The following is a 25223-nucleotide window of genomic DNA, read 5'->3' on the forward strand; positions in this document are numbered from 1 at the left end:
TATTCCGAATTGTGGCGCTGTATTGTGCGATGATCTAAGACCCTGTGTACAGCAAAGGAACATCGCGTGCCTCAAAACGAACTTTTTGGAACGTGAGCAAATAAAAATGCAAATCGCTGAATATTCTCAAAACATTTGATGTCAAATAAATGTACTTTACCAAATTTACAATCTTGCGGTTTAATTTAAAAGTACAGTTTCATATTCCCAATTGTGGCGCGCTGTGTTGTGTGAGCTCATCTGTGTTGATTTCCTGGTTCTGTGTGGAGTCGCGTAGAAGACGCCTGGGCGCGTTTGCCTACGCAGCTCAGTCACGTCACGGATAGAGGCGGGGAATATGAATGTTTTGATAAAGTCTGTTTCAGGGGCGGGGGATTTGATTTAGTGCCGCAAAAGCAGGTGAGCCAGGGCGATGGGGGGAAATGATAGGATTATCAGAAAATGGCGGCTGATTTCGAGTGCGTTAATGGACGAAAAGTCGGGTAAGGTCCATAGGAAAGTTTTCTACGATCTACCGAGTTATGCTTAAAAACACATGGCCGAACCGTAGGGACAATAAAAAAAAAGTCCCGGAACTATCCTTTAAATTAAACTCACCTCGCCTGGGGTATTGTGGATAATGGCACTGGTGTCTCGGTGCACGCCGGTTGCTGGCCTGTGTCTGCATGGAGGTGGGAAGGCCAATCAGGGCCACGGGGAGGCGGGATTACAGGACCAGGAAACGGGGAAGGCATGGGAGGGGAAGGAGGAAGCTGCATCCTCGCACTACGTGCTTTTAAAAGCACTGACAAATATTCTAGATGGCTGGCTGGGAGCATGGGGGTTAAATTGAACTCACCTCGCCTGGGGTATTGTGGATGATATAGTATGTGTTGCAACAAACATAACATAACATCTTTTCAAAATAATTAATTGTGTGAGACATCAAGATGAAAATAAGGAAAGGGAACACATTTAACTCACTGAACTATTTGGCCTATTCCTTCTGCATTTACTTAGGCAGGCGTCTTGAAAAAGGATGTGAGCTAATAAAGGCCAATTAATCAATCACAAGTGCCTTAAGTTGGGGGCGAGGGCTGGCTGGGTTTCCGTGTCACAGGGTCTAAAAAGTGCCATCCCGCCAGGACTTTGACTGATTCCTCCCCTAAAAGACAATGAAAAGATGTTAATTGACAATACTACTTTTCCCCAGTAGATGTAAGTATAACCTAGGAGTACAATAAATTATCCATTTCAGAGGGTTGGAGTCATATAATTTGTTTTGGAAAACTCAGAAGGTAAAATAGGGTTATATAGTCTGATTTAATAAAATGAATTGATAAGAATTATGAATTCCAGGGAATGAACCAGTGCATTTGATGCTGCATTGCATTGTTTAGTTGGTTTTTTGACTCCAGATTAATAATTGGGTGTTTCATACACCTTTTTAATATAGTTGCATTTGCTATTGCCTATTAACAACTGGTATCCTGCATACTAGTATTCATTCTGCAGTATTTGCCTGGTGATTAAGTAAACAGAAAAAACTGAAAGGACTTTTTCTTTTTGCATGAACGTTGTGTCACAAGATCCTTGCAGTCATCTGATTTTAATATAATCCTATCCTGAAGGTATTCCAAGAATGACACTTTCCATCACCATTGTTAACTCAGTATTATAGAAAGTTTTCACAGTTTTCTAGATACGTTGGTGACTTAGAATTACCTGGCTCGAATATTTGTGTTCATCAGACGAGGTGGCCGAGTGGTTAAGGCGATGGACTGCTAATCCATTGTGCTCTGCACGCGTGGGTTCGAATCCCATCCTCGTCGTTTGCTTTTTCTTCTTTACTTTATTTGAAAAAATAGGTACAGTGAATAACCCAAAGAAGGAACCTCCCCTCTCATTGTGAAGACAGCGAATCCTAGTTTTAAATTATATTGTGTTCTTTTATTTAAACATAGAATGTTCTTCAAACCGCGAGTCCCTAGTTCGTGTCTTATCCGACCAAAGTTGCATAATAAGTACGGTCTCTGACACCAAGGCCCTTGTGGACATATGTGGATGCCCTAGCTTCTTAAAATGGACCAAGTCCCAGTCTCTACTGATTGTACGCGTTTTCTCTTTTTGCTACCCTATCACGCAGGAATGAAAGAGTCGGGTAGTGGTTTTTGGTGCAACCTTTTACTCTGTTTAGTTTTCTGCACAGTTTTGAATACCGGGCCGTTCCCATCAGTGCAACTAGGCTCAAACTCTGGGGAGCTGGGGGAGGGGCTGGTGGGGATAGGCTGTGAGGTGAATATCACATGTTGAGAGAGGGGCTAACTTCAAGGGGGCCTCAAACTTACTTGTGTGGGGGCATCTAACTTTTTAATACTTTCTAACAAGACTACTGTGGTGCAGCTTCAATGTTACACGCAGTTAACTCCCCTCTCTATGTCTACAACCAGACACTTAATGACTGCTGCGAGAATGAGCTGTTTGCTCACCTCCCACCCACTATGTTTTGGTGCTATTGAAACATGGAGCTGATGTAACATTAACCTTCCTATATTAATCTCCAACTCAAAACTGAAAATTCATTTTCTTGTCCCGCCCCTTCCTCCGTCATCCCACGTGCCCTCCCTTCCCAGTGTCTCCCTTCTATTAGGGCTAGTGTCCTTTTCCCTTCACAACATCTCCCCACCCCACTTATCATGGCGCTTCACTGATTATATCTGCTTGATGAGTCTCGATGGCCTCCAAACTGTTTGGTGTGGTCTCCCCGGGGACTCGCAAGTCTCTCCTTGATATGATATAATGATATGATATGATATGGCATTTATAACGCGCCTATACACAAGTGTTTCAAGGTGCGACGAGGCAAGGGAGGACAGACAACGATCTTACTAGACCAGGTGTCATTCAAATCGCGCAAGTGCAGGGAAAAGTGCCTTCCTCTCTCAGGTTCCTCCTCATCTGGTTTCTCCTGTAATTCGTCTGATCGCCTGACTTTTTCTTCTTACTCCTCGGCTGGCTCCCACTCCTCATCCTCTTTCTCTGTTGCGTGCAGCTTGCAGAAGAAGGAGACATTTCTGGTTATGGTTTGCCCATCTCTTGCAGCCCTGATCATGGACCCTATTGCTTCCACCACTTGAAAGGGTTCAGGGTAATATCTGGTGTCTATTTTCCTCTGTTGCTTCTGCCGTACCAGTACTAGTTCTCCCACTGGCATTGTGGACTCTTGCTCCTTTCCATTGGTTGGACCACCTCTTTGCCATTCTCTTTGGCTCTGCATCTCGCTCCCTGATTTTGGCATCCTGGTCTTCTGTGTAGTCTTTAAACTGTAGCAGCCTTGTTTGGGGCTTGTATCAAATCATTATTTCAGTTGCGGTCTTCCCTGTGGCCTTGTGTGGGGTGGTCCGGTAGATTCATAGCATTTGGTATAGGGCTTGTCGAAATGGCATCGGGATTATCCTTGCTTTCTGGCGGGTCTTTACGATGTTGGCCATAAATCGCTCTACTATTCTGTTCGCTCGTGGCCAGTGTGGGTTGATTTTCTGGTCGGTGAATCCCACATATGCTGCAAACTTCCTGAAGTCGTAACCTTGGAATAGGGGCATCTTCGTCTTGGGATTCCCAAATAGCGACAGCAGTGCCTGATGGTCCGTGACGAGGGTGAATTTGCGGGCAATGATAAAGTGGTGGACGTTTTCACATGCCCACACCGCTGCAAGGCTTTCCCTCTCAGCTTGAGAGTATGCCCTGTCCGTGGGTGACATGGCACGGCTGGCGTAGGCAACAATGCGCCATTCGGGACGATGTATGGATGCATTTTTGGCTAGAATGTCTCCCAAGCCTACCGGGCTGGCGTCCACCGTGATCTCCATTTCCCATGTGGGTTCGAAGTAGGCCAACCTGCGGCTGTTTGCTAGCTCTGTTTTGATGGCTTGGAACGCGCTCTCGCACTCGGTCGTCCTCATGAATGGTATGTCCTTCTTGTTTAGAGACCTCAATGGATCGGTGAGTGTGGCATCGCTAGGGAGATAACTTACATAGTATCCTGCCATGCCCAGGAATGATCTCAGCTCAGAGACGCCCATGGGCGGATCCAGGGTCATGATGGCTTCTATCTTGTCCAGGTCTGACAACATCCCCACATCTGAGAAGATGTGCCCGAAAAACATCAGGCTGGGCTTGTTGATCTCGCATTTATCCTCATTCAGGGTGAGTCCTGCTGACTGCAGAATCCGACATGCTTGTTGTAGTATTGCATCATGTTGGTCTTGGGTTTTACGAACACCAGGATATCGACACTGTAATTAAAAGCTTGGTATTACTGATGAGATCAGTCAGCGGATTGTTTCTTTGATTATTTCCGCAGCTTAAAGCGAAAGAGTCCCTTGTGAGACGGAAATGTCGTGATTGGTCTCGAGTCCGGATGTATTACCATCTGGTGGTAACCTTGATTGAGGTCAAGTTTTGAGAAGCGTACCGCTTGATTCAAGTGAATGATCATATCCTCAATATTGAGGCCAGGATACCTTTCCCTCTGTATCGCCGTGTTTGGTATGCGCATGCCCACACAGAACCACAGTTGGCCATTTCCTTTTGGAACCACTACAAGCGGAGACACACATGGCATTGGCCCACTGATCTTTCAATTATGTCATTGTCCAGTAGGAATTGGAGTTCTTTTGACACTTTTGCCTGCAGTTGGAACCCCACTCGGCGTGAGTGTTGGGGTAATGGGGTCACTGTCAGGTCCACATGTAGAGTCTTTTAGCATTCTGACCCCCTTGAATAGTGCCGGTAATGAGGATCAAATGTGTCTCATTGCATCTCCAATGACGAAGATAACAGAACTCTCTAAGATGCAGTTTCACAATTGGCCCAGATGCATGCGAGGATGGAGGACGAAGCACGTGGAACAGGGAAGGACCAGAGCTGGCTAGTGTATCTGTGGTCATGGATGCTATCATGGCTGGCAGACAGACTGAAAGTGATAGTTGGAGCACTGGCACTAGGAGCAGTAACTGTGTGTGGGATCAAGATTTGTATTGGAAGGTGCAAGAAAACAGCTGAAGAAGCAATAGGGATGCAAATTCTGATGGATGTGAACATAGGAGGAGCAATGGGTGACAGACTAACGGAGAAGATAACATGTGACCTAATTCTGGCAGGAACAGAAGTAGACAATCCAGATAACCCAAGGAAGTATGAAGTATGAAGGGAAGTAGGTTTGGTGCAAGCCTAAAGGAGGGTGCACCTAGATGTACTGGTCATTCGACGATCATGTGAACTATTATGGACATCTTGGGGGGATAACAAAGATATGGGGATTGATAGAAGTAGAAGTGTTTTATCTCGACGTAGTCGACAAGTGGGCCTGCTCCCCCACCAGCAAAACACTCGAAGAAGATGAAGAACCGACAACAATATGGCCATTCGTACGAGCTTGCACCAACCCCCACTGCTCCCCTGCTTGACAAATACGCAGAAAGGTACCAACTCTGTCAACCCGACAGCCCAGTACCAGCACCGACACTGCCTAGAGTGGATGAGGAGTCACCAGACGTCGTCAGAGACACTTCAATTGATAGCCTTGACTAAAGTGCCAAGAAGATGTGCTCAAAGTCGTTAGAGACACCACAACATACCGTTAGACATGAAGCACACGTGCCATCCGCACATCGGGACACAATCACGCATCCAAAATACACAAAGAAAACATGCGTGCAGTTCTATGAGTTAGAGGACAGAGACACATATATGCTGTCTTCACTTTTATTATTTTGTCATTAGCTTGCTGCAGCAACAGTGAAACCGCAAGGAGGCAAGAGATCCTGTATAGATTGCAGATACTTAGATACAACTAATCCAATGGAATTGTAGGGACACCTGAGGGACCTGACAGGACCATAAACCACTTACCTATGGACACTATGGAAATCATGAAACAGTAGAAGCCATGCCATGGCTTACGAAATTACAGTAGGCCACAACCTTCTCAGTAAAAGCTTACAGAGCTAAAATTCAGAACAAACAGGAGAAAGCAACTGAGTGGGATTGGGCCACCAGCAAGGCCATCAAAGCAAGCAACATTCCTTTCCCTGATCTAGAGTAACCCCAGCCAAAGACAATACGAATAATCCACACAAACTCTGACTAATTCAGAGCAGCATAGTGCAGAAACACGGCCTCTGGACACGTGACTGGCCAAGCTGAGGATGAACCAAAACTAGCAGCTGGGAAGCAGAAGGGTCTCACGGGCCAGACAATAGCTTGCAACAAAGTGATACAGCAAGAAGATTAACATTGCATGATGAGAACGAGCACTCGCATAGTCCATGGTGGTCACACACAATAACAATGCAGACACAAAGTTGCTCTTATTACCTTGAACAGGTACACTTCGAGCTGAGCACCAACTTGGGTTCCAGGCCTGGGGGCAGAAGCTCTAACCAATCACAGCTCAGGACCCTTGGGGTGGGTAGGCATGGTCATAGACCAATCATCAGATCTGAATAGTGCAACATTGTAGACGTAGAAGTTTTCGGGGATGGTCCAGGCCTGACACCTGACATGGGAGAGCCAGTCAACTAAACAATATAGGGACTGCTATAGGGGAACTACCACTCAACACCCATTCCACTTGCTCGATAGGTTTGCTGGAGAAGGGTCCAGGTTGTGACTTAGGTGTGACATGGATTTGCCTAACAACTGGCCTGTGAGCCAGAGATCTTTGTGATGTTCAAGGAGCTTTATCCTTGTACTGATCCCTGTTAGTTTTTGGGCTGTAATAAACCGCAGTTTGAACCTGCTTTTTGTCTGGACCTTAGTTCCTTTTGGGAAGGGAAGGAGTTAGGCCGTCCATGAGTTCTGGGTTCACAAACTCCTAGCACCCCTCGACCTGCCTAAGAGTTGTAACCTAACAATCTTATACATTTTCAAATTGATGTTTTCAAATTTGTCAGAAAACTTAAATTGAAAAAATTCTTTGCAACACGAGTGAAGACATATGTACCGCCACCAAGACAAGAACCATTGATTAATCTAATTATGGAATATATGGAAAACATAAGCCTCTTGAAGTCTGTAGAATGAGAAAGTGACATCAGTGAGGAGGATCTATACACAGAGTTCGGGGCGAGTGCCAGCAACTTGCAATTACAAGAACTTAAGCCCAAATCTAAATTCACCCCGCAGTTGACAAACGAGAATTTTATTGACACATTTCACAATGCAGTTATGAATGAAGTCTATCAGCACTTAGACAAGAAAAACAAGATAAGAAACAAAATGAGGAACAACCTAAGCAGGAATGAACAACTAGTCCTGATTAATCTGGCCAGGGACAAGCGTCTAGTTAACAAGGAAGTAGACAAGGGTGGGAATGTTGTGCTAATGGACACACAGGGCTACATGAAGATGGCCAAGAAACACCTAGAGAATCTGTGATCCTATAATAAAAATAGCAAACATTCCTACCAAGATAATTATCCAAGAGTTACAAATGATGTTCCACAGATGGCATGCACTAGGGCACCTCGCAGATGAGGACAAACTCTTAATGTGACCGAACCAGTGATGCCAACAATATACGTCTTGTAAAAGACACACAAACCATTCGAAATACTGCCAGAGGTTTGCCCTATTATGGGTGAGGTAGCTGGGCAACCGAAGGCTTGTCACAATACATTGATAATTCCATTAAAGTACATGTTGAGAGACTACCATCTTACATTAGGGACAGAACTCAAGTAGTCCAGTTCCTTTCAGAAGTACAATTGAACACAAACTAACTATCCAAGCCATAGATTAAACCTATCGAGACTCCTCTGCATCCCATTATAAACACTTTGAGATGTTGATAGCCTTTTTAAACTTCACACTTTTGAACAATGTTTTTCTCTTTGATGACTCTTACTATGTACAAACTAAAGGTGTAGCTATAGCGGCTAGGTTTGCACCTTCATGCAACTTGTTCATGGCACAGTATGAACATACACATGCTCTGAACAACAGAGACTATATTGGTAGCATTATCATCTTGAACCGCTACATCGATGATATCATCATTATTTGGCATGGTACCAAACAGAGCTTTGAACACTATCTGAATGATAACACCTTTGGTATTGCACTGACAGGTCAATATAGTGACAGTAGTATTGACTTTCCTGATTTACATATATACATAGTCCAGAACAAAATAGAGACCACAACATACCGGAAGCCCACAGAGGTCAACTGTACATTACATGCAGAAAGTTGCAATAGATGATCCACTGTGAACACATACTGGTAGGGGAGTACTACCGGGCTGCAAGCAGGCATTGCCACCAGAATCTGAATAAATCTTGGTCATGATAAATTGAGTTTTCTATGGTTGAATTCATTAGACAATTGAACTGTACTATTAGTGAATGATAACATTAAAATTAATTTTGAACTTACTTTGCTGACCCCAGAATGAATTGCCAACTCAATACAGATCAACCCACACCTTGTTTCTGTTTTCACCCCTTTAGCTTTCCTGTTGCAAAGCACTCTGGTTATGACATGCATATAGGATATTGTTGGTAGGGAACCCAGAATTAGTTAATTAAGGTAGGCTTAGCCTTCACCAATCACTGTGGCCCACTTGCCTTGAATGGAGGGCTGGATGGAGCCCCTCTTTAAGCAGATCATCTGAATCCTTCACCAGAAGCAGAAAGAAGAACTCAACCTTGGACCCTGGCTAAAGGTACAGTCTGCCTACATCTTCCGTGAGTGAAGTAAGGCCAGGATATCCAAAAGGGAAGCATGATCACTCCCCTAAACATCCCCCAGGGATCAGAGAGAGATACACAACCCAGAGGACCCTGCACCCGCTCCAGGACCGGTGCCCTGCCAGCACACAGCAGGCCCTGCGGCAAGCTTCCTAGATAGGAAGTGCCGGAAGGTCTCTGACCCTACAACCAAGGCAGCTGCCTGCAATACACTCCACAGTTGTGGGCCGTCCAACTTAAAGGCCAACAGAAGTCCATTGAAGAAGCTGGGAGAAGTGCCTCAAGGAGTATCTACCGTCGGCTGCATTAAAGGACATTTTCGAGCCAGTCAAGTTCCACAATCTGAAACCGATGGCAACACTGACTTTTATCAAGCCACCCTCACTTAAAGACATCCAAGATGTCTCTACCAGTGCTACAGAACCGCCGATCAGCACTGAGACAACGATTCCTGACCCTGAGCCGCTGTTTAGGCCAGCCTGCAGCCGCGCGACCAGCTTCACCCGCTGAACCACCTTGCCGCCTGATACCCGCAGCTGACTTCCATCTTGAACTCTGTCACAGAAGCCTGCAAAGCCTCCTGAAGCCAACTCCACCCTGTCGAGCACCAAGAACACCTAGAGCACAAGGTGAATTGTGGTTCTGTCCCCCTGGTCCTACAAAGAAGGCCCCTGGAGACATTTGAAGACCCTTTGCTCCCTTTGTGCTGAATCCAAAAAACCTTAAATTCGTGTGGTTTTTAATCATAGCAACTACCCTCCTGTCAGTATTCAGAGTGCATCCCTTTTCCTTCTTTGAATGAGTGTGTCTTCTGCATTCATTTACAGGGTGGGTTGTATTACATAGTGTTGTTGGAACTGTCTATTGGAATATAAATGAGGTAGATGTTTTTGATACAACCTTGACAATTTTATCAAAATATGGGTCACTGAAGCCAATGTTTTATCTTCTGCCATATATATAACAATGAGAGTTTTGATTAACTTCATCTACATTTAGAATTGATGTTGTCCTTGCAGTTTTAAAACACCAGGAACATATCTCCTCTACGTAGGAGACACTTTAGTCTCGCCATTTGGGAATTGTAAAACAATTGTTCGACCAGCTTATGAGGTATTTTGAGTCAAGAAAATGTTTTCTTTATTTTGTAGAACGTATTGGAGAGAAACGGCCACGTGTCTGCAATTCGGATGATATGTATTAGAGACTTCATCTCCAGAAGGAAATCATAATCTAATGAACATTTCTCAGGGACAACCTATGAGTATCGCTGGAGACATTATCCCCTGAACAATAGCCAGCATTTAGAGCCATCTGGACAGAAACATCTGTATTTAGGGAACGTCTAGCAGTACAAATGGCTGTTTAGGTAGAGGATCATTTGCACAACATATGTGGAGTTCCAACCAGAGAGACTGGACACAAATGTATGTTTGCTGATCACTGTGTATTAAATCACCTTACAAATTGAAATAAAAGAAAAAAGATTAAAGTGTGTATGTGGAGTGGTTTCTCTTATCAAGAACACTTTAAAGACTATGCTATTTTAGTAAATGTGTAAGTTATTTATGCATTATTTATGTTTATAAGTATGAAATAGAATACATTTGTATTTTTGTACATATTTCTTTGTGGTTTGTATTGACTTAGAAGAAATCCTGATCAGCTGGGAGAGTTTTTTCTTAAAATATGATGCCCACTTTTGTAGCCTCGTGTGTATTCTTAAATATGCTACTGGTATTTTTGATTTCCTTAAAAGCATTCATAGACCATTCCACTAATCCCTGTGACCAGAATGAAATGTTTTCCCAATGCCATTCTGTATTGTCTTGTACAGGAGAATTCTAAATGTTTTACCTGACAGTTGCTTTCCATTGTTTGTCTTGCACGTAGTTTACTCCCAAAATTGAGTGGATGGAAATATGTTTACATCTAAAAACATTGAAAGACTACGGAAACGTAAATTGTTGGTCATTGGTCCAGATCATGCTTTGCTATACACTGCAGATTCGGATGGCCGTTCCTACTCTAAAATGTGTGGAAAGGAGGGAGGTGTCGGAAAAATAAGTTATTCCGGATATTTAAAATTAAAATACGTAGTTTCTGTTTGCTATATGTGTAAAAAGTGCAATCCGTCCCTGGGTGGGCTTGAACCACCAACCTTTCGGTTAACAGCCGAACGCGCTAACCGATTGCGCCACAGAGACTGTTGTTTGCCGTGCGATTGTGAAACGCACTACTGATCACCTCTCATATGTACAGGCCTGTCTACAATGTATGGATGGCAAACATCAAGAAAACATAAGTATTAAGACAATTACAATGGAAGTCACTCCATTTCTGGACTAGTCTCCCTAAGATTAGCTGACCACGCCCCTTTCTTTGAAGTGAACATTACATGTGGAATCCTTGAATTATGCAAACTATTTATGTCACAAAGCCTGTTGTTGTCTTTGTGATGGTGGGACGGAATGTTGATCAGCTCTTACATGTAGAGGTCGTTTACAATTTATGGATGGTATACATCAAGGACATGTAAATATAGTAAGTCAATTACAATGGAAGTCACTCCATTTCCCTAGGATTCGCTGACCACGCCCCTTTCTTTGAGGTGAAAATTAAATGATCATCATAAAGTCTCGGAATAAATAAAAGAACATTAGATCACAAGTAGGAATATCCTATCGCAGAAATATGAGGAGCTAGAAAAACGCCAACACCATCTAGCTTCGGTGGCGCAATCGGTTAGCGCGCGGTACTTATACAGCAGTACATGCGATGAGCAATGCCGAGGTTGTGAGTTCGAGCCTCACCTGGAGCAGGTGCTCTTTTGTATCATCAGCTTCATAAAAAAGACGCAAGAAAAAATATGCTGCTCTTCCCGTTGTCACACAAACCCTGTTAGCAGTTTCTGTGCAGCAAATATGTTTTGCTTTTGTGGTAATCACAATGCCAGAATTCTCCCACTTCTAATTTACGAATGGGCATTTTAGTAGACAGTTTAATTTGACTTAATTTACCAACTACAGAAACTGGGCCCTGCAGTCTTGTAAGGACTATGGTGTTATTTTCTGAGTTGCTATATATAAGAATTATTTGCTCACCTTTTGTCACCTGTTGTCATTGTATACCCAGTTACTGCCAAACGCCGAGTAAAACATAGCAGGTATTACTATTATAAACGAAGTATTGCCATCATTTTCTCAGGTACTCACATCATTGCCAGTTTCTGCCATCATTTGCCTACTTACTCCTACAACCTCCACGTGTTTGCCATTATATGCCCTGGTACCTATACCATGTGCGTGATTTACAAATCAAATTAACAGGCAGGCTGATCATTTGGGAGACATTGCCATTGTATGCCAGGCATTACCTGCAGGCGTGGGTTGGGTAATCTCACTGTTTGCCAGGCAAGGCCATGATGTTCCTGGTGCAGGTATCATAAACCTGGTGTTGTCATCACATGCCATAGAACTGGCATAACTTATTTATTTTGTGTTTGTGTATTGCACTTCATGCATACAGAGTGGCTTCACATCGCCAGAGGGCGAAAAGAGGAAATTAAAGCAGCGTGCATTAAAAGCAGACAATTAAGCTTCATTCCAGATACCCCTTGAGTAGGCCAGATTTAAACTGCAAATTCAATAGAGGTAGATACGTGTACATTAAAGCAGGTGTAGCCAGACAAGAATGTTCATTGGAATAGTAAAATTATAAACGTGTTGCTGAATTCCACATTATCAGGCTCACACCAGAGATCCTGTGGCCAACTCCATGACAGAGGACGAACCCCTCCAGGACACACACATGACAGAGGAGGACCTCCATGACAGAGGATGACCTCCATGACAGGATGAACCCTTCCAGATCTCCTCCATGACAGAGGATGACCTCCATGACAGAGGATGACGCCCTCCAGGCCCACTCCATGACAGGGGATGACCTCCATGACAGAGCATGACCCCCTCCAGGACACCTTCATGACAGAGGATGAACCCCTCAGGACACATCCATGACAGAGGATGACCTCAATGACATAGGATGACCTTGATGACAGAGGATGACCCCTTCCAGACCTCCTCCATGACAGAGGATGACCTCCATGACAGAGGATGACGCCCTCCAGGCCTACTCCATGACAGGGGATGACCTCCATGACAGAGGATGACCCCCTCCGGGCCTCCTCCATGACAGAGGACGACCTCCATGACAGAGGACGAACCCCCTACAGAACACCTCCATAACAGAGGATGACCTCCATGACAGGGGATGACCTCCATGACAGAGCATGACCCCCTCCAGGACACCTCCATGACAGAGGATGAACCCCTCAGGACACATCCATGACAGAGGATGACCTCGATGACAGAGGATGCCCTTGATGACAGAGGATGACCTCCATGACAGAGGATGACCCCCTCCAGAACACCTCCATGACAGAGGATGACCCCCTCCAGACCTCCTCTATGACAGAGGATGACATCCATGACAGTGGATGACCTCCATGACAGAGGACGTACCTCTCCAGGACACCTCCATGACAGAGGATGACCTCGATGACAGAGGATGACCTTGATGACAGAGGATGACCTCCATGACAGAGGATGACCCCCTCCAGGCCACCTCCATGACAGAGGATTACCTCCATGACAGAAGATGACCCCCTCCAGGCCTCCTCCATGACAGAGGACGACCTCCATGACAGAGGACAAACCCCCTACAGGACACCTCCATAACAGAGGATTACCTCCATGGCAGGGGATGACCTCCATCTATGACAGAGGATGACATCCATGACTGAAGATGACCCCCTGCGGGCCACCTCCATGAAAGAGGATTACATCCATGACAGAGGACAAACCCCTCCAGGACACCTCCATAACAGAGGATGACTTCCATGACAGTGGACAAACCCCTCCAGGACACCTCCATGACAGAGGATGACCTCCATGACAGAGGCCCACATATGAAGTTGGTGGTCAGTGTCAGTGTGACTTCATAGTGTTTTGGGGGGAAAGAGCACAGCATGGTGAAGCACAATCAGTGGTGCTGGCTCTAGGAAGAAAGAAGATGACTGTATCTGAGCGAGAGTGGCCTGTGACACCTGCCAATGACCCACAGCCACAGCTCATAGCATCCATAGACGATAAGGAGTGTCATGTGATTGAGGGCCCACAACTTGAAGTGGTGGAGATTTTCCTACAGAAGAGCAAGAAGCAGGATCAAAAGAAATGTGAGCGCCTCCTGGCCATTTGGAAAGCGGAGGATGAACTAATGATTCAGAATCTCAATGCAGAGAAAGGGCAAGACAATGCATTTCAGTGCCCGACAGAGAGAGCCTGGTGGCCCATGGCAAAATAAGACTGGCAGGAACACATGGACATTTGTGTGGCTCAATGGAATTAAAAACAGAAAGAGGTGCCAAAGAAGTAGCATTTCAAACAGATGGACGTGAAAGACACACAGTGGAAAGACTGGCTGTCATTTGTTCTCCATGGACTGCTGAGAGAGTTTTCAGCGACCAGGTATTCACCATGCAAGATGCTACTTGGGAAAAATATGACAAGCACTGACATGTTGCTGCTGACACTGACTGCGGGTGCACCGAGGTACTGGGAGGTGCTGGAGGGGTACTATATACTGGAAAGTAAGGAAGAGATTGACTTTGACTTGGACAGTGCAAACAAACATGACAGACACATGAAGGGGGTGTTGCTGAATGTGAGAGTGACAGGGATGCTCAGAGCTAGAATGGGCGGGACATGTAGTTATGCCGGTTTTTACTGTTTTAGATGCACCCTAGATTCTGGCTGATGCTAATAGGTGTTTATGCAATACAGTACAGTGAATGGCTTTAAATTAGTAAAGATATAAATAAGATGTCTTAGTTTGATAATGTTTTTTTTATAAGGACTGGCCTAAACATCTAACAGCCATGAAAGCAGATGTCGCAGAAAACAGCAGCTACTGGGGAATGCCGCCGCAGGCAGGCCTCAGAGATGGGCATCCATAGCCCTTCCTCTTTAAGAACTACACAGTTTGGAAGCTGCTGGCTCAGGTCCCAAGGCAAGGTTGATAAGAAATTGCCTTGTAAAGACAATCTGAAGTTACAAAATATGTTTTCTCTCTCCCTGTTCTTTTGCATTGTACGTAAGTATGAGCCAGGCCTGGGAGGGGGGAGAGTCGATGCAGCCCTCCAGAGCCTGGTGTGTGTGTTAAGATTACAGCTCTTTTACACCCCACTTCTGGCTTTGCGTATTATTTGTGTCTGAGTGCCGAGTGCTGAGTGCCTGGAATGCCTGAGACCGTGTGAGGGAGCTGGATTTGCGCTAGTCTTGGGGGGAGCAGGACGAACGAATGTAACAGTCTATGTTGGGTTTCTTTAGTAGGGGAATGGTAATTGCTTTCTTCATGGGGGCAGGAAACAGACCAAAAGGAAGGGAGTGAGTCACCAAGTTCACGTTGTGATCAGAGATTTCAGGCCACAGGGATTTAAATAATTTTCCTGGATGGGGATCATAGGGGTGGGGAGTCCCGTGGTCTTCCATTTGGAGAGAAGAGATTTGAATTGGCTGATGAAGAGAGGGGAGAAGCAGGGGAAGACAGGCAGTGGTGGGGTTAGGGTTAGAGTCCCAGAGAGGAATTGAAGAGGTGTGTTGTCGTTGGGGTGCTGTTGCTTGCAGTATTTTGCCTTAGAGTCCAGCTCTTGGTTCGGAAGACGTTCCTCCGGTTATCATAGGGCATTTGTGAAAACGTTATCACACATCCTGGAGTCATTAAATCCTTTTTTTGTTTATTAGGTGTCTCTGATTGTGTTTCTCATCTCTCCCAGCTTCCCTTCTGTTCCCTTCACCCTATTGTTAACCCTAGATAGGGCCAGCTCGGAATTTACTTCTCTGTCTCACATATGCTTGAAGGGGGATATGGAGATTTTGTTATTATTGGCTGTTTTTAAGACTGCACCAAATTTCTTTGAATGTATTTGCACCCGGGGAAGGGCGCTCAGCCAATCAGGTGGCTGAATCAGTGGGCGAGAATACACATTCTTCGCCTGCTGTACCCAGCCACCCGAGGTCCTTCCCCGGGTGGCACCATCTTCTTTTTTATTTGTATGTGCAGAGGCAACAGGTAGTTTCGCAGGAACGGCCCTCGCCGTGGCCATAGATTCGCTCGGGCCTACCTAGGCTCAGACTGGCAGGCCCTCGCCGCCCATGTCTGCCTGCCGATGAGGGGGTGAAAGTAATACTCTTCTACCCTAGTGTAATTGCAGTGGCTAACTGCGTATTCTGGCCCATACATATTTAAAGTAGTTTCAGCATACCGTTGATCTTCGGGTGGTACGAAAACAGACTGTGGTGCATTGTCGCGTAGGATAACGTCAGAAGTCACTGTCTCTCCTAACTATTATCTCTAAATAATCTGTGATTCTCTTTGCGGTGACTTGGTCTCTAACCATTTGCTAAAATGGTCTATCATCACAATAATGACCTTGCTTGATCTCCGTAGAGTAATACATGCTCCGAATATTTCATTCGCTAGATGTCACCAAGGACCTTGGGATACACGTAATGGAGTAAAGGGTAGTTTTGTGATATTCTGCATTTTAGCTCAATGTACGCATGGCCCACAATCCCTTACCTTCCGCTCTACACACACATCCATACTTGGCCAGCAATACACCTCACTCATCTTCCTCTTTATTATTATCATACCTGGAGGGCCCTCATGCATGATCTGTATGATTGGCTGCATAGCATTAATGCATCCCCCAATGGTAGCTCTTCTTTAATGTCCTCGTACCGTCGGCAAGGGTCACACCTTAAGATTTTATTTGGTGACCCCTACTTGGTTCACTCACATACTTAACACAACTCTTTACTTCATACAAAGTTGTCATCAACTCTTAAATAGTCACAGCACTATCATGGCCTTCTCACAGAGAAGGGGATAACAAGTCCCTGGATGCTCTCAGCAACTGGAATTCTAGATAGAAACATCTGCTAAACTTTGCTTCCTGGTAAATAGAAATAGGCAGCTGGGGAGCAGGCGTAAGTGGATCTAGGTCACCTGGCCTAAGCCCTGCCCTCCTGGTGCCTTCCTGCTTTCCCCTCTTTTCCCTACTTAAGGAGCACTCCATAGGGTGACCAGGTGTCCCGGTTTTCCTGGGATAGTCCAGGGAAATCACCCTCCGTCCAGGGAGTTTTTTCATTTTTGAAACCCGTCCGGGGTTTGCATGTTTGGGGGGTTACAGTAAGTAACACCGTAATTCTTTTTCACAACACTTTCAGAATTTTGAAGTTGGAGGTTTGGCTCGAACCCCCACCATCTCAGGTACAATTCAGAACACTTACTGACTGTGCCATAGAGACTGGTTTGGAAATTACTGTACAGCAAGCCATGTAATATCAGCGATAGCAAACGCTCCTTTTGAATTAACATGCCACGATTCACAGACAAAACTGCACAAATGAGATTATATACAGTTTATAGAAAGGAGAATTGCTGGAAATATGGTTGAGGGGTGGTTGTGGGGGCGTGTTGGGGGAGGCGCGGTAATTGGTGGGCTGCAGTGGGGTAGTCCCTCTTTTATGTTGTTGGCCGTCCCGGTTTTTTGTCTTGAAAATCTGGTCACCCTAGCCCTCCAGCCTCTTTTCCTTTGCAGCTGGGGAGCAGGTGTAAGTGGATCTAGGTCTTCCTGGTTGCCGCTCTTTTTCACCACTTAGCAAGCCCTGCCCACCTGGTGCCTTTCTGCTTGCCACTCCTTTCCCTGCTTAAGGAGCCCTGCAGCCTCTTTTCCTTAGCAGCTAGGGAGCAGGTGTAAGTGGATCTAAGTCACATGACCTATGCCCGCCCACCCGGTGCCTTCCTGGTTGCCGCTCTTTTTCACCACTTAGCAAGGCCCGCCCACCTGGTGCCTTCCTGCTTGCCGCTCTTTTCCCAACTTAAGGAGCACTCCAGCCTCTTTTCCTTTGCAGCTGGGGAGCAGGTGCAAGTGGATCTAGGTCACATTGCCTAAGCACCATCCACCTTCTTAGCCCTGCCTCTTACTTCCTGCTCTTAACTCTTAGATCAACGGCGTCTCTTCCCCGGGTGTCCAAAGTGAAAGGCAGTCAAAGAAAAGGGCAGTTCCTGTTTGGACCTGTTCGGACTAGGAGGACCCAGGACCCAAACCCCTGCTAAAACAGCAGGTAAGCATGCACCAACATGTGTTTACACCCTCTGTCCCCACCGGCCATCCCCACCCTCTCTGGTCCCCCTGTGTTGTTCCCTTGTGCCCCCCCTTCCCGCACACAGTGGTCTGTCCTGCTACATTCTGGTTTCGCCATCACCGTCTTGTGGCCAATGCTGGATTTTACTTTTATGGACTTCATTGATTCATGGTGCATCACTCTTCTCAACTCTCATGCTGGACCTCCTTTGCATCTTGTACTCATGGTGACCCTGAATCATGCTTTTCCCATCTTCATCTTGTAGCCTGGCTTGCAACATTATGTGTTACTACTGACTTCTGCAGTTGTATTTGCTCTCCCCTCTTGCTTCTCCACTCTTTTTGACTGCTTACTCTCTGTTCTCTCCTCCCCTCTCCCTTTTCCTATCTCCTCCCTTCCTCCCCTTACTTTCTTCTACGCACTTACTCTTATCAGAATTGTCCCTGGACCTAGTATGATAGCAACCTCGTCTGTCGCTCACCCATCCCCTTACTGCCCCCCCACCCCTCCAGCACTATCTGAAACGTTATCAGGCCTAGTACGGAGGCAGGAAAAATTTAACTGGATGCCATGGTTTAGGGGAGGAGTTATACAAAATAAAAGAAATAGAACAAGGTCCTGTGTCAGAGGCAGGGGTCTCATGAGGTAAGTACTGGGACGAGGAAGAGTGGACACGGAGGTAATGTAATGTGGTGTTGCACATGGATTGAAATGGTTAGCAATGCAGTTGCTATAGCCTAGATTGAAACCATGAGTTATTTTGACAAAATAAATATGTATTTCAAAACTAATGTTTGCGCTAGAAATATTTTATTGATAAAAAAGAAAGCTAAACCATGTTGAACGTTAAACACCAGCACAATAATTGCCATTTGTATATGATTAAACCTGTCCTTCAAAGGCATCCTGAAAATTCCATCTCCTTATATGGCTCTTGCATCGACTGAATTCCTAGTTAAAAGCTTACACCACAGACGTAAGAGAGACGATTTGCAGCATACACCAATTAGTATGTTAATGTTAAAGGAGATTTGTACCGCACACTATCACCACCGGAGTGGTCCCCTGGCGCTCTGGCAGCTCTGAAAGAGGAAGGGAAGGGGTAGGTTAGTAGGAATGAGCTGGAAAAGTGCAAGATAGCAGTGATGTGCTGTTGGCAGCCTCAACCCGGTGGGTCCGTTGGCTGGGCTTGGGGTGTTTTACGGTCAGTAGTCGTCGTGTGCTGTTGTGCAAGTCTATGTGTGGTTTGTTTTGTTGTTGCAGTGTAGTGAAGTTTGTGCGGATTGCTTCGTTTTAGGCTTGTGGTTGTGTTTGGTTAGAGTTTGAGAGGTGTATGCAGAGGGAAGAAATTGTTAGTGGATTGGTTAGTTGGCATCGCTGTCCGTGTAATTATGCCTGGGTGTGATGCTTGCTATCCTTCACTAATCCATCGGGGTATGGCAGTTGCTAATTTTTAATATTCTGTCTAGATGTGAGGTAGGCTAGTGATCATGATTCCATTCAGGTGTTGCAGTTGTCATCATTCACAGTTTCATTTAAGTGTTCTAACATTCGCATTACTATCTAGATGTGACGCAAGCTAAGGTCAAGAATTCCATCAAAGTGTGGCACTCTCAGAATCTGTAGGTTTGTCACTCACACTTTCCTTCCCACTAGCCCACTCCTCACCTGATGATTCTGTGGGGTTCTTTACGGATTCGTCTGATGAACTTTCCGGCTTTTCCCTCCAGGCTGTCTTTGTCGTTGTCTTGACGATCTTATTCTTCTGTTTGACGAAATAGGAGCGAGCTCCCCCGGAGGCCACCTTGCCTATAAGCAATTAACCCGGCAGCGGGGAACTCCGGGGAGCCCACCCCAAACCAGGGAAAAGCCTTGCCGAAAAACCCTGGAAGATTGTGTAGCTGTAGCTGCCAGGAAGTTTTTGGCGTGTGTCCGTACTTCAATAACCAGCATGCACTGGTAAGTGTTCTTTGTGAATAGGTATTATGGTCCAGTGCGGAACAGCACAAACAGTACAGTACTCCAAAGAACTTGGACAACGAAGAGTTCCCAGCAAAAAGGCGTCCGATGGCAAATAAGACGCTGAAGCAGGTGTGAGTATTAGAAGGCAGCGCAGAGCGCGTAAAGCAGCGGAAGCAGATAACAGACAGGAAAGCGGAACATACGGGAGTAGGAAACCGCGAACAGCGGTAACGGAAAGACACGGGCAGAGTAACAGGTAAGGAAGGCACAGGAAACACAGAGTAACCACTGGAGGCAGAGCACAAGCGAGGTGTACTCACGTCGGCAGCAAGAAAGTTGCAACGCACAGGTGTTCTCCTTTTTCCGGTACTTGTAGGCAGTACAACAGAAAGACTAGACCGCACCTTGCAGTTACTCGGAGTCTAGTCCTTCTTCCATATCGCCCATCTGCTCCATACTTTCCAAGGGCGATATATGACAGGCACATGCTAACATTCATAATCCTGTCTAGATACGACACATGCTAGGGTCAAGAATTCCATCTAAGTGTGGCACATGCTAACACTCATAATCCTGTCTAGATACAACACAAGCTATGGTCAAGAATTCAATCTAAGTGTGGCACATGCTAACATTCACATTTCTATCTGGATACGACGCAAGCTAGGGTCAAGAATTCCATCTAAGTGTGGCACATGCTAACATTCACATTTCTATCTGGATACGACGCAAGCTAGGGTCAAGAATTCCATCTAAGTGTGGCACATGCTAACACTCATAATCCTGTCTAGATACAACACAAGCTATGGTCAAGAATTCAATCTAAGTGTGGCACATGCTAACATTCATAATCCTGTCTAGATACGACGCAAGCTAAGGTCAAGAATTCAATCTAAGCGTGGCACATGCTAACATTCACATTTCTATCTGGATACGACACAAGCTAATCTTGATTGTTCTCTTTAGGTGTGGCAATAGTTAACATTGGCTAGTATGTTAGTGCGTAATGCAATGCAACATTTACAGTGCAGCCAAGAATGGATTTAGGCTGGTGGTCACAAATCTCTATAAGTATGCATGTTGTAATTTTATGGCAGTCTACATTATGGAGAGTTAAGGTAGAGTGGCGAGGGCTTTCTGGAGTAGAGTGATTGCTCTACACCCCACCCATGCCACACTTACAGTTTTGTTGGTGTCTGTTCACTGCTGGCTTCTTTTGCTTCCCCTGCTGACACCTGCAGACACATCTTGGTGTAGGAGCCGCCCTTTGCCTTGGGGTCCTTAGCCGAAGGGGCTGCCGGGCAGAGGGCTGCCCTGGGGGGTTCATATATGAACAAGGATGGACCAATCAGGGCTACGGGGAGGCAGGATTACAGGACCAGGAAACGGGGAAGGCATGGGAGGGAGGGAGGGAGTGAGGGAGGGAGGAATCTGCATCCTCGCACTACGTGCTTTTAAAGCACTGACAAATATTCTAGATGGCTGGCTGGGAGCATGTGGGCTAAATTGAACTCACCTCGCCTGGGGTATTGTGGATAATGGCGCTGGTATCTCGGTGCACGCCGGTGTCTGCATGGAGGTAGGAAGGCCAATCAGGGCCACGGGGAGGGGGGATTACAGGACCAGGAAACGGGGAAGGCATGGGAGGGAGGGAGGGAGGGAGCTGCATCCTCGCACTACGTGCTTTTAAAAGCACTGACAAATATTCTAGATGGCTGGCTGGGAGCATGGGGGTTAAAGGATAGTTCCGGGATTTTTTTTTTATTGTCCCTACGGTTCGGCCATGTGTTTTTAAGCATAACTCGGTAGATCGTAGAAAACTTTCCTATGGACCTTACCCGACTTTTCGTCCATTAACGCACTCGAAATCAGCCGCCATTTTCTGATAATCCTATCATTTCCCCCCATCGCCCTGGCTCACCTGCTTTTGCGGCACTAAATCAAATCCCCCGCCCCTGAGCCTGACATCAGCAGACGCGTACCGCCCATTTCCCAACGCCAAAGCACGTTTCGTGTCAACAATCGCTGCGCCTCAGCTAATGAAGTGTCGCCATGGAAATGGCAGGACGTCTCTTTCCTCAATAAGTATAAACACACCGTTTCACAACACACAGCAGCAGATTTTCGATTCCATTACTCTCTGTGTGTTACTTTGAGTATTCTGTGACTCATTTCTGTGCTCTGGTCAGCTACCTTTGCCGCTTCTAGGCCTTGTGAACACCTGTACCATCTCTGTAAATTATTTTACTTTCTTTACCACACAATGGCTACAATAATGCCGTATATGTACGAGCCCGAGTACACCGAGGAAGAACTACTGGAAAGGCAAGCACGCGAAAACGATGGGGATTCGGACGGCAGTTGGGAGGACCAGTCAACGGATGAAGAGCCTGGACCATGTCGCATGGACGGCGTCTCCACCTGGTGCACGTGCAATCGGTGCGAGCTAATGCCAACTGAGGAGGAGAACTGCTGCTGCCGTGAAAATTCCGGGTGCTTGGCCTACATTTCGGAAGGCGAGCCAAGTCCGCAATGCATCACCGATCTGCCAGAGTTCAGGGAAGCCTGCCTCTCACGGACCGTGTTGAGGATGATGATGGTGCTTATGCACGAACTTCGCGGCACTGTTCGTCCGCGTAATCCGAGTAACGAGTAAGTATACTCTGGTTTTGATGTCAGTGATGCCACTACTATGTCATGGTCGTCTCCCACATATAAAATTACATCTACATATCATTCGAATGCATGTAAATTGGTTCCATATTGTGCATTTTCTAGATAGAATTTTTTTCAAAGCAGAATGACATTGTTTACCTGAATCGACAGTGATAAGAAAGTTTTGTCATTTTAATACAGTTTGTATCTTTCATTTTCACAGGTGGTACAGGCTGGTGGCCTATCGTTGCTTCACTTGGTGGCTTCACGGGAGGCTCGGACACCGCGTTCGGAGAGTAATACCTGCCTGTGCGGTACTTGCCATTAGACAACATTTCCCCAGCGACAGTGGACAATACCGCGGATTTTCCCTGGATGTGCTGCAACCGGAACTTTACAATGTGTAATGTTTATTATTTATGTTCAATTGAAATTAAGATCTAAAATAAAACCCAACATATATTTTAACAATGGTTGTTTTGATTTTTTAAATGAATCTAGTGTGTCTCCATTGAATAGTCCTCCTGTGCCTTGTCTTGTCACACCACATGTCTCCGGCCAGCATCCTCCCTCACGCTGGCCGCCCACCTTCAATCCATATTTTATTTTGCGGGTTGGCATCAAGCCTCCCGGCCTTGCCTCCTCCCGCAAAAATACTTACAACACCACTTTGTTCAAGCGTTGGCAATAAAAGGAAGGCCGTTGGATTTTATTGATACAAAACATGGTTATAGGTAAATAATCAATATGGTTGATCATAATAAATCATCCTTTTGGGCACCGGGTACAGAGATGACCCCCTCTGGCCCGTGCCGCCTTGCCACCACAGGCCAGCCTGCTGCTGACTAACTGCCTAGGCATCCAGGGTCTCCAGGGTGAACAGCACCCATATATTCTCCTGGGAGGCTGAGGTATTTATAAACTCACCCCCCTGCCTTCCATGTACTAGATCCTTCAGCCTGCCTCTTACATGCAGTTAGATGGCCTCTCCTTGGTGAGGCCCTGCGGCAAACGAGTCTTGTCTGCACGACCCGCGCCCTAATCCACACACCACCCCCCACCCTATCAAAGGCAGTTCGCACCGGGGTACTTGCGCTGCCAAGTGGAGCAGTCAGGGAGCGATAAAGGCCAAGAGGTGCCAAAGACCATGTACACTTCAAAGTGGTCTATAGAGCATGGGTTGTTGTTCCCATGTCTACCTCCAGACCCCGTGTCTCCTGCCAAGCATCCCCCCTCACGCTGGACGGCCCCCTGCAATCCACATAAGTGTGTCTCCATTCACGAGTCTTCCGGTATCTTGTCTGCACGACCACCGCCCCAATCCACCCCCCGCCCTATCAAAGGCAGCTCGCACCGGGGTACTTGTGCTGGCAAGTGGAGCTGTCAGGCAGCGATAAAGGCCAAGAGGTGCCAAAGACCATGTACACTTCAAAGTGGTCTATAGAGCCTGGGTTGTTGTTCCCATGTCTACCTCAAGACCCCGTGTCTCCTGCCAAGCATCCCCCCTCACGCTGGACGGCCCCCTGCAAACCGCATAATGCCACGACATATACACGTCATTCATTCACAAACACACCCCTGTTTCGAATTCTTTATAACCCACTTCATATTTCTAATGAGCACTTCTTTGCGCTTTGCTAGTCAACCCGTGAAGGTGCTGGTTATCTGCTCTTCGTCTCTGTGAACTTCCGTGACCACTTCGAGGAAACTCCTCAGTTTGCAACCTGTGTACTGCTCCCTGTTCTACGACAAAAAACTACTCTGATCCCTGCATCTAACTGTTTGTTCGTGAAGGTAAGGCCATGTACCATAATCATTTTGCGTCCAATTTCTTTTCGTTCAAGACAGTACATGCAAGGAACTAGTCACATGTTCTGAGTTTACATTGGTATTCATAGAGAATTGTTGATCTTTACTTTTCAGAACTTTCCACAATGCCTGCCTGTTCCATTGGCGGTTGCCCTTCGAAGACCCATAATGAATCTGAAGGTACTATAATGCATGTTTTCCCTAAGACAATAGATCAGATAAGAGAATGGGTCCGATATTGCGGATATCCACCGTCTGAGCTTGAAAGTAGAGTCCTAGAAGTCTTTGCGGACAAGAGGGGTGATCGATACCGCATCTGCAGCAGGCACTTTACCTCTGACATGTACTCCACATCATTGCTAATAAAGAAGAACACACTGCGAGCGAGGCGAAAATTGCTCTCAACCGCTATTCCCACTCTATTCGTCCACATCCCTCCACTGGTGAGTCAAGTTTACGTATTTATCTCTCGGCCTTGCGGTAGTGTGTAGCATTAGCTAACAATAATTTCCCCATTCATGTATCCACTCAATATGAAGGCGGAAGATTCTCCATCCGTGTCGTTATTGCAGTCATCAGCCACTTCAAGCGCCTATCGGGTAATTTTACTTGGCTATTCTGCCACTGACTTGTTTTAGGCATGTAAATCAATAGTTTTAATTTATCGTGTAATTATTTTACCTAATGGTACACCCTTGTACTCGTCCTCTAGTCTTTCTTTTCAGTTATAATTATTGTTATCCAAAATAATGCAAGTACTGTCTTTCAGGGAGATGCTGAGGAGTCCAACGTATTGACGACTACCGTTGATGTCACTCAGATGCTCGAGGTACGTTTCCGGACAGTTCCATCG

The 25223-nt window shown here is 46.0% G+C and overlaps 3 non-coding genes across 3 annotated transcripts; 2 read left to right on the plus strand and 1 right to left on the minus strand.

Annotated features, from left to right (window-relative positions):
- Positions 1 to 1729: 1729 nt before the first annotated feature.
- On the plus strand, positions 1730 to 1811 carry TRNAS-GCU (transfer RNA serine (anticodon GCU)). The gene has a single exon. It is a non-coding gene; the product is annotated as a tRNA-Ser (tRNA).
- Positions 1812 to 10865: 9054 nt separating this feature from the next.
- Positions 10866 to 10939, minus strand: TRNAN-GUU (transfer RNA asparagine (anticodon GUU)). The gene has a single exon. It is a non-coding gene; the product is annotated as a tRNA-Asn (tRNA).
- A 519-nt stretch (positions 10940 to 11458) lies between these two features.
- On the plus strand, positions 11459 to 11553 carry TRNAI-UAU (transfer RNA isoleucine (anticodon UAU)). The gene is made up of 2 exons: positions 11459 to 11496; positions 11518 to 11553. It is a non-coding gene; the product is annotated as a tRNA-Ile (tRNA).
- Positions 11554 to 25223: the final 13670 nt, after the last annotated feature.

The sequence above is a fragment of the Ambystoma mexicanum genome, chromosome 1p (assembly GCF_040938575.1).
Source record: "Ambystoma mexicanum isolate Mex_15411 chromosome 1p, UKY_AmexF1_1, whole genome shotgun sequence".
Lineage (NCBI taxonomy): Eukaryota > Metazoa > Chordata > Amphibia > Caudata > Ambystomatidae > Ambystoma > Ambystoma mexicanum.